The 11055-nt window shown below is 29.7% G+C and overlaps 1 protein-coding gene and 1 long non-coding RNA gene across 3 annotated transcripts in view; one reads left to right on the top strand and one right to left on the bottom strand.

Moving 5' to 3' along the window:
* LOC113218625 overlaps positions 1-5375 on the bottom strand; it is a 37750-nt gene extending 32375 nt beyond the window's left edge. The window contains exon 1 of the long non-coding RNA XR_003304270.1: positions 5141-5375. This is a non-coding gene — a long non-coding RNA (uncharacterized LOC113218625). The remainder of the gene's footprint in view (positions 1-5140) is intronic.
* Positions 5376-5429: 54 nt separating this feature from the next.
* Positions 5430-11055, top strand: part of LOC551850 — a 37588-nt gene continuing 31962 nt past the window's right edge. For both annotated transcript variants that reach the window (XM_026439500.1, XM_006557967.3), the window contains exon 1: positions 5430-6410. The gene's annotated coding sequence lies outside the window, so the exon portion shown is untranslated. The remainder of the gene's footprint in view (positions 6411-11055) is intronic.

Below are 11055 nucleotides of genomic sequence, written 5' to 3'. Positions count from 1 at the left end.
GGAATCTGTGCCAAGTTTCTGTGCCCGCTGGTTTCGCTTGGCCAATTTAAATGGAGAAAGATGAAATTGAAAATATGCACGAGACGAGATGAAATTTCGGATAACTGTAATATTTAAATATAGATATCGAGTGTGTTCCCATTTGGGATGGAAATATTATTTGGATGGAAGAGAATTGAGAGAAACGTTTACAAAAAAAGAAAAAATGTTAAACGTTTTAATATCACGCGTCAAGTATTTTGTATGAAATGTGTGTGACAAGGAAGGGAAATAAATGGGAAACAAGTTTTGTCATCATTTTTATATATCAGAGAGAAGAATATAATTGGATGGGGGAGAAGATAAGCTGATATTTGCTCGACATATCGATTATATTGATACGATGCTGTAAAGGTAAGCGAGTAAATTCTGTCTTTTCTTTTTTTCATGGTAAAAGAAAGAAAGAAAAATGTGTTAAAATTGAAGGTAGTGGATTATACTTACAATTAAAATTGTTATATTATAATAAAATCATAAAATATTTAAAAAAAAAAATATTACAAACTGAAAACTTGTTCAATTCTCATTCTCTTTTGGATTATTATTATATTTCTTGTATATTTTTTTGTTGTTGTTGTGACAGAACTTTTTCGTTTACCTTTAATAGTTCATTGATTAGCAATAATTTAAAGGTTTTTATAAACCTTTGTTTGAAATAAAAACGAGAAAATTTATTTAATTACTTTTTGGTTTACTTCCTGGTTCGAAATTTATTATTTATCAATTACTTTTTTTTTTGAAACAAGCAAAAGATAACAATTGTTGAAACAATTTTTGACAAAAGAGAAATATCCATATCGACAATTGTTTGCGAGTGGAAAAATATTAGCAGGATGGAAAAATGTTTTTACAAGATATTTCTTGTTTACTAAAAACCACGAACTTTGATTGATGTTTCAAATAAAGGGCTAATAATGGAGAAATCGTTTCGCGTGACCATTTTCATTTAAGGTTTTGTGCCATTATAAATACAAAAAAACGTATATACAATTTGCTGACCTTTCAATAAAAAATATTTTTATGTATAATTTTCATCTTCTTGTACACGTGATAAAAAAATAAAGATAACAAAAGAAATTTGTTAATAATAAATTACTACACACACATGTATACACGTATATACTGATTAAAAAAATTTAAACACGGATTTCACATAGAATTTCCTTCCAATGCACTTTTCACAAGTGGACTTTTCACTTCTTCGACTCTCTCTCTCACTTTCGACGTAACAAGAGTCCATTATCGAAAAAAAAATAAATAAATAATTCTCAAAAGCAAATATCATCTCTCTGAATATATTTATAAAATAACTTTTTCCTTCCAATACAATCCGATACAAAAACTTTATAATTCCAATTGCAAATTCGTTTGAATTAAATATATAATCTACACACTTTTGTTTCGTGATGAAAAGAAAAACTACAAGAAGAAATAATAATTCCAATGATATCTCCACAAGATCTTTGCACGCCGATTCGTGGCACGGAAGCACACGATTAGTAATACAATTAACGTCCCGTCAATTACCCGCCCATATAATGTCCTGTTCACACGATTATCGCAACGAGACTCGGTTGTCTCGCACTTGCATAATTTGTCGCATGCGCCACGCCACCAAACCTCTTCCCCTCCTCCTCCTCCTCGTCCTCCAATCCTTCCCTTCTTCCGCAACTCTCCAGAATTTCATCCCTTACAGCAGAATATTGTTAGCTACAAGTTGATCCAGTGATAAAGATACGCTTATCAGAAGAAGTTGAATTCAAAGAAAACTTTTATCTATCCTTTTGGAATGTTCCAAAGTTCGAATTGTCAATCTTTTTCGCGTCCTTTTTAAAGAGATATCTTTATCTGGTTTTGGAGAGAGAGTTTCTTTGATAAATATCTCGAGTCAATAATCGACATATCGACGTGTGATGATGAGTTTTGATGGAAGATCACGAATTCATGATTGCACGCGTGTGTGACTCGTTAATAGAACGGAATGCAAATGAAGCAGGATCGCGTTTCGAAATTTGTATTCGAGCAAATAGATACGGTTAATCGCTATAGGTAGGCTCTCAACAGTGACCTAATGCTAATACGTGAGCGAGAGCATGCATTGCACGGTATTCAATTTACCGTGTATGCGCATCTATAGCGTCTAAAGTGTTCCTCGTCAGAATTGAATTCGAAATTTCTTCTTCGAGTTTCTTTGATTTCGAAATTAGGATCTGGACAAGTATGGACTTGTCCCAGTTCGTAGAGTCATTAATTTTTCGTGCTACGTTTATCAAGGTGGAAACTTTCGACTATCAAATCAATTTTACTGGTCATCTTGTAAATAGATTCGAACTTTATTTGATTGGATTCGAATTGTGAATGAAAGGATCAATTATTTACACTTTAAAAATATATTATATGTATATATTTCTTATTATTTATAAATTTTAATTAATGAAAATATTTAAAAAAAAACTATATATCGTGTATCTTAATATCCTATCCTGTAATTTCTATTTACCAAAAAATTATCAAAAAGTTTTTTCACTCAGTTAAAAAAATAAATAAAAAAGACTTCGAAAATTAAATATATCGAATAAAGACGTTTGTTACCGATCGAGTCAATCGGATTCAATTTTCAGTATCGAAACTTCTCGATCGGTAATATTTGTCGAACGTTTAGTTTCCATAGAAATATATACGTAGCACGATCTCCATTCATCGAAAGCGAATATTCAAGACGAATTCGACGTTACAAGCACCGCATTAGATACTATCGTTCCAAGTGATTTCGCGGTATACATGCATACAGAGAAGCGTGGTTCGCTATAGATATGCGGTCGCTTTCATATTGTCACGCGAGCGAATTCATTCGATTAAGTTCGCTATGCGAGCGAAAGACGGGCAGACGATTACGTGATCCTGAAGAGTTGGGCTCGCATCGTTAACGGAATCGATAATACCCTACCCTAATCATCAATCGTTGCTCCGTTCCTGCCTGTTTAACATGCACGCGTCTATTGTTTGTGGTTAATTAGCTTTTTCGGTAGAGAATACGTGATGGGATCAAGGATCGTATATATAGGTAAGAATAAATTACGAATTTTAACGATTAAAGATATTGAAATTCTATGGTATTGTGATTAATAGTGAATCGATAGTGCTAGCGGGTTAATCGTAATTTACAAATTTAATTTGCGAATAATGTTTTATGAATGTGCAAGATAAATCTTTGTATCGAGAATATATTAAAAGTGATATTGATATTCGATCATCATTCAATAATAATTTGGAATGAATTCTTTAAAATTCTTTTGGTCACAAATAAAAATTTTAATCTAAAAGAGATCAGACTGAAATCTATATTATCTATAATTCAGAATATTTTGATTCTTTATTACGATACACAGAGATGTTAATATTGGCCAATAAAGTGATTCTATAAAATTTCATCTAGCTTCTCTTTAGCTTACTCTGTCTTAAACTATAAGTATAAAGTTTATCAAGTAATCTATTAAACGTACATTTTATCGTGGAAATCTTAATGCGATTCGAGCGAGTTTTACGTATATTGCTCTTTATCTTTGTATCTCGACGAAGAAAAACATTTCTGGAATAGCAGAGAGATATCTCGTGTATTTCAAAATATTGTGATTAAAAAAGATACATCAGTAAATAGAAATATGTATGAGGAACGAATAAGAATATTACTCCTGACCCAAGTTTTTTTCATTTCTTTGGTATGTTTAATAGATCTCATCTGCATCTTTTTAATTCATTATGCAATCTATTATCTAACAAGATCAAAACGTTAATAATTTAGATGAATTTCACTTATTGGATGCAACAAGAGCCTGAATGACAAATTGAAATTAAAAAAAAAATTTATTTGTCTTGAATTATAATTTTGATTACATTATAACTTTGCCAATTTCAAAGATCTAATTATATATTTTAAAAAGATTTGTAAACTTATATATGCGATTTTAGCATGACGAATACGTAGGAAGAGACGTGTAATAATGACGGTATACAAAGTCCAATGCACTTGAACTGCATCCATCATTTCTGTGAAATCGCATTAAAATGTTCGTCCTCGTGAAATAATTAGAGCAAAATCGTGTGTATGATATATGAACAGAGACCTAGTCTCGAAAAGTTACTGGAGCAAGGACTGCTTAACGAGCTACGGAAGCGGAAAGTCTTCAAGCTTTTGGCTATTATCTTTGGCCTCTCGATTATGAGTACATCCAACAGACAATCGTTACATTGTTACAAAGTATCAAAGTGAGCTAAAGCGTTATTTCGAAAGTGAAATTCGAAAAAAAACTGAGAGAAATAAAAAAAGAATCCGAAATAATTTTCATTTTTAATGAAGAAAGTTTTATTATTATTTTTATAACAGAGGCAAACAAATACGATGAAAATATAAAAAATATTGATTGAAATTTAAGATTGAATGTCGGATTATATTTATAATTACGTATTTTTACGTATTATATTATATTTTTGAAGAATTATATGTATATGAATATGTACATCATAACCTACAAAAATCATTTCTAGAAAGTAAAAAATATTGAAAAAGAATTTTCAATTTTCAATCGTGAATTTCATAAAATTGGCATTATTTTTTATTTTGTATAAAAATAAAAAGTAATTGAAATAATTTAATTTTTTTATAATCTAAATGATAATAACACATTCGGTACAATATTCATTATTGCGAAATAACTGTAATCTAACCTAACTCTTAACCAAACTCTCGATAGTTTCATTTTCAAATTTATTCGTAAAATTGTTAAGAATTATTTTTCACTAGCAGATATTGTTCAATAAATTTTACTTTCAGCGCGATGTTTACTAACGAAAAATTACTCTCTACAGCAACTTTTGAGAGTTTTATTCTTAAATTTATTCGCAAAAGTTTTGAAAATTATTTCTTGCACGAACGCTATATCAAGACTACCAATAACTGATCGAAACTTCATTCTCGATAAAATTAATGTTCATGTATGAAAAATTAATCAATATTCATATTCTAATAAAAAATTACTCTCAAAAGCAGTTTTTCAGAGTTTTATTCTAAAATCTATCCCCAAAATTTTTAAAAGTTACTTACATTTGAAGACCATGGTAAGGGTAATCATCCAACAGTGACTTTCATTCTCATCTCAGCTTCCACCACAAAATTATTCTTCTAAGAGCAACTTGAGAATTTTAATGTACTTTCACTTTAACACTTCAAAGAACACATCAAAGCACGATCAAAGTAACCGAACAAAGATAAATTAATCAAAAATTCACAATCTGTCGTAGAATCGAAAACGCATAAAGAAGAGTATCGAAAAGATGGTGGTGCATGCGCAGAAAACGTGGCGCGCAGCAAGTCGCATTTTCACAAGCAGTCGGCCTAAAGGCGTCGCAGATCAAGCACGCGAAACGCGAGTTGTTCAGTCCTCGGCAAAAGGACACGAGGTTTCGTGTTATTCCTAGATATATCGACGTTATTCCTAGACAAGTGTTCTTGAAATCCTGATAATTAAACTAAAAGATAAATCAAAATAAACTATAACTTTTGTTTATCAAATAATTATTTCGAAACTTTAACACGTGTTTAAAAACGATCGAAACGTTCGCGAAATAAATTAAACTTGTAATCGTATATACGTAATAATGAATCTCTTTAATAATTTTAGCTCGTGAAATATAGATTCAAAGACGAAAGGTGATACGATCAATCGTCTGTGGATAAGACAAACTACGCGATACGGAAAATTCGATCGTGAAGAAGCATCTCGAGAAGAACTCGAACGTGACTCGACTCGAAAGAACAAGATCGACAAACTTCAGGATCGACAAACTTTCTTAGATACACGGACATGGCACGTCGTCAAGCCAGTGACAAGAAATCAATATATCCTTTTCGATCTTCCCGCGATATCGCGTTCACTTGATTAATCGAAGACATGTGCACATTGTCGTGAATTTGAACGATCTAAAATCCAAAATACGTATAAGATCGATTTTAAGTGCAAATCAGTGAAACCGTTCTCTGCCATTGTTGTAATATATTAGAGAAATATAATATTAAAAGAAATTTATCCATCATCGATAACGTTAATATTTGAATGAATAAATCGAAGAAATTTGGTTCATAAAAAACTTTTAAGACATTAATCGTGATGTGTCTACAAACTATCCATTGATTTATTCGAAAAACTTTCGAAATATTCAACGGTCAGTTCCTATTAATAAATCGATTTTTCGCATTCGAGTGAAGTTGCAGAGAGTTCGATCGATGGAACGACCAGAGGATTTAGTGTCGAAAGAAATGTGCAGAATGTGGTCAATTTACAACGTATAAATTGTCTATCAGTTAAAACACGAAGGTATGAGAACATTTATTTCTTATTACGTTATTATTAGATATAGAAAAAGGGATAAGAAATCTGTTTTAATGTTAAATAAGAGACAATATTCGATGTTAGTTAATCGATTATACCGTTTGCGATTATGGCGGAATGCTTTGTCGTTGCGTTTCTACGTGCATGAAATCACTGTTTCATATTCTTTTTTCGTAGAAGCAATTTTGCCAACTATTTCTCGTTCAAACTATCATTCTGAAAGTTTTCGTACTGACGTATCGACTTTCGATAGTCAATTTCATTGATAATTCACAACACTGAGCGGTTTGGATGAGAATCGTGCTTTGTTCTCTATTTTCCGTTGTTCGATGGTCTATCGATAATATGCATTAATCTACGTACATCTATTCCAATTTTAAATTCGCTTGTTCAGAATTTCTAGAAACGATTGTGCATGTTCTTTAGATATTCTTTGAGATATATTTTAAAAGGAGGGATTTTTATTTATTCTAGTGGCAGAATAAATATAAAAAAATTGAATTTTTAGGTTATCATCCTTCGTTCTTCTATTATATATACATATACAAAAATATTAAAAGATTATAAAGTATTTTAAATTTCGAAACTATTATAATTATTTTATAATACAAGTATCAAAATGATATATAATATTTTTATAAAAGTTAGTGAAATATTCAATATGAAAATGTGATTACGAAAAAAGTGATCGAACGTGATCGAATAAATTAATCAAATAATAAATGTATTAATACATATTAGATTCAATTCAATTTTAAATTTCATATCATAATTATTTTTTGTTATGAATAATAATATTTTATATAATAATAATTGTATAAGGTTAAAGTTGTCTTATAGTTGTTATAATTTTTCTACAATTATATATATAATATTTTATGTCTTTGTGTTTTTGTATTTTTTGCATTTCATGTATATTCTACATATTTATATACATTTAAATTTGATATTTACATATAAATATTTACAATCTAGTTATAATATTATCAATTCAAGATTTGAATCTAATATGCATATTTTTATTATTTGAAATTTTAAAAATATTCTATGTAAGTGCATATCAAATTTTATTAATGGTTTAATATTAGATAATTAAAAAAGTTTTTACTTCTTTATATATGATAAAAGAATATAAAAGAGAACTATTTATAAAACTCATTCAATGCTGTTCCATAAACAGCTGCAAATGATTGTTGAGAGTTGAAATTAGATTTTGTAGTGGATTACATTTAAAATTGCAAATTTCTGTGCTTAATTACAATGAAGCACTTCCGAAAAAGTTTCCACAATATTCGTGTTTCTCATTCAATTATCATTCTTTTCAGGTTCTCTTTTACATTATTATAATTGTTAAATTTGGACAATTGTCCTCGAAACTAAAAATAGAGAGTATAAAAGAAAAGTTTTTTTTCGTGACTTTTATAAAATTTATTTAATATTTATATAATTTTTTTCTTTAAAAAAAAATTTCTTTTCCAAATTTTCTTTGTCTATTGATAGTTTTCACGTATGATTTCTGTGATCAAAAAGTACATAAATTTTTTCTTTCATAAAACGTTTTTGGCGATGTACGAAATATTCTATGAGCTTGAAATGATTAGTTTAACATTTATTGTTAGAAATGTTTTAGAGAAAAAACAAAAATATATCATCCAATTCGTATCGATCGAATATTCGAAAAAATTCTTCGAACTTTTAAATACATTTTAAATGCATCTCAATATTCGATGCAACGATCGAAATATTATCGATAGTTGTTAACAACAAATTCTCCCCGTGTATTTATTGCATAGAGGAGAGAAAAAGTTCGTGATTGGCACTTCAACGATATCAATCGCAATGAAATTTTACCTCGAAATCGATGGATTTCGGCGAATTTATCACGATTTATCACGATTTCCCGTTTCAGCTTAAATTTTCGCCGCTCGAAATGACGTCATGAAGCATTTGTCGAATTAAATTCCGTGAAAAGGAGGGAAGGAGGGGGGAGGGACGTATCATCATATTTGAACAATTTAAAATGCGCAATCCACTCTATTCGAGCTTTTCGATCGCGACCCCATTACGACACATTTACACATTTTGTGACTCGATATTAATGAATCGTTCGTTCATTTTCACAATTTCGTGCAACGGAATCATCATCACTCTTCGATCGAACATATACAATTCCACGAAATGTATAAATATTGAACTTTTTATTTTTTATTATTCTTTTTAATAAAATATGCTCAACAGTTGGATTTTGTTTTGAAAGAAGAAGAATTGTATAAACACGCACAGAGAGTATTTTATTAAATTATTATTCTATTGCAATATCGAATGAACAGATATTCGAACGTATATAGAAATTTCAGAGTGATAAGAAAGAATCGTATATAATTAATAATACGGAATATTAAAAAATCCACTTGAAACGCAGAAGAGAGACGAAAAGATGGAAAAAAATGTGCAGAAGAAAAATTCGCTGCTCGAATAGAAAAGTTTTTCCGGAACGTTTAATCCGGAAAATTATAATTGCAATTCTTCACTGTATATAAAAAATAATCGTGCAATTTTAATTTCTTTTTTTTCCTTCTTTTTTTCCCCAAATATGATGGCAACGTTTGCCGATTTCGATTTGGAACATCCCGTTAAATTTTCTCCAAAGTGGATCTGATAGAACGAATTTCTTATTATTGCTTCTCGCGGCAACGTAGCTTTTCATCGGGTAATATCGTGGAAAATATAGATCAAGAAAGGTAAAAAAAAAAAAAAAAAAAAAAAGGAGAAGAGAGAAAAAAGATTGACCCAGAAATAAATTTTATTCTCGTTTCGTATCCTTTTTGGATACGCGAAACCGATGATACACGTGGAAAAAAAAAAGAAGAAACGAGAGATCCATTGTGAATAAAAATGTAAGTGAAATTATTCTCTGTGTGCTAATTTTTTTTTTAATTAGTCCAACGTTAATTATTCAATCGCTGATATATTTTTGCAACGATATACTTTGATATTAAAAAAAAAATATGGAGGAAACGACGATTCAATTTTTGGAAATATGATTGCTCGTATCTTGGATTTTAGATTGATTAATTTGAATAAAGAATTTTGCATAAATATATAAATCTTTTTATAACAAAATTGTTAATGCTATAATATAACAAATAATTCAATAGTGGATTTATTTATTTGAAATTATTCTTATGAAAAGAAATACAAAAAGAATCGGAAAATATCAGCGAAAAGAAACTTTTTGCTTCTTAATAAAAAAAATATATTGCAGGTTAGAAACATTTCGAAGTTTGGCCCTGAAATAAATGCTGTTATCGCAGAAATATGCGTAGAAAGAATTTATCGAGCAACAATTACGTACGTCCAAATATTGAAACGCGTTGTTAATTTATCATTGTTTCGATTCAATTATCCATTGACCCATTGAGTGATAAAATCAATGGATAGAAAGTGGAAGGGAATGATTTAAATATTACTTGCCTGGTTATTATTAACCGCGCGTCGATTTTCACTCGTGTAAACATCGGTTAATTCAATCGTACCGCGGTAGAAGAATCGGTAAACACGAAATCGTGTTTATCGATCAATATTCCACGTGTGTGGAATACTTTATAACATTCTTACAGAAAGATTTGATCGAAATAAAAACTTTTATATTTAATTTCGTAATACACAAGATAAGGTAAATTTAAAATTTTAAATTGTAAAATAATTAGATTTTTAACGCTACGAAAATAACGAAAATTTATAAGTTGATTGAAAGATTTGATATAATATTTTATAAAATCCTTTGACGAATTTTATAAAATAAAACTTTGATTGAAACAAAAACTTTTATATTTAATTTCGTAATATACAAGACAAGGGTAAAATTTTAAATTGTAAAAATAATTAGATTTTTAACGCTACGAAAATAATGAAAATTTATAAGCATTGAAAGAAATTTTTTTTTAAATATTTTTGTTGTATCCTTTCGCGTTATATTTTTTTTAGAGAAACGATTTGTTGGGGATATTTTTATTTTTCCTCGAGCGTTTTATAAGGTGATTTTCAGCCTCGAAATGGCGAGTTACGATACGTTAGGCAGGGAAAAGTTTCTACTCAAGCGAAATTCCATCTAAAATTGATCGCGAGCAGGTCATAGGGTTAGCGAGACGTGAAACACTGGATCCTGAATTCAAAGAAACTCGAGGGTATCATTGGTGTGCATGGGGAAAGGGCGACCTCTTCGTGTTTCGAATTTTCACGAGATCATCCCCTACGTTGCGAAAATTACGTCGGTTTTCTTCTTTTCGAGAAGAAAACAACTTTCTTAACTTCGAATATTTCTCACTTCACGATAAATAAAAAAATTTTCTTTCGAGGGAAGAAAAACAAAATCGAAAGTGTAGACTGAAAGTAATCAGAATTAGAATTATTATCCGTTTTTTTTTTGTTGCAAAAATTTCTTCTCGTGAAAGATTCTTCTAAAAATGAGTTCTTGTTATAAAGCACTTGCCTCGAGGCGTACTTTGATAAAACTTCATTTGTATAAATTTGTCAGGGAACAAATTTATCCAATTCTAATTTTCCTCCAATTAACGGATGAATCCGAACTGAGATTTCGCTATAAATATTTTTCTTGGAAGAATAATAC

This window comes from Apis mellifera, linkage group LG3 (genome assembly GCF_003254395.2).
Source record: "Apis mellifera strain DH4 linkage group LG3, Amel_HAv3.1, whole genome shotgun sequence".
NCBI lineage: Eukaryota > Metazoa > Arthropoda > Insecta > Hymenoptera > Apidae > Apis > Apis mellifera.
Note: the sequence above shows the minus strand (reverse complement) of the source record. Positions and strands in the feature narration are given on the sequence as shown.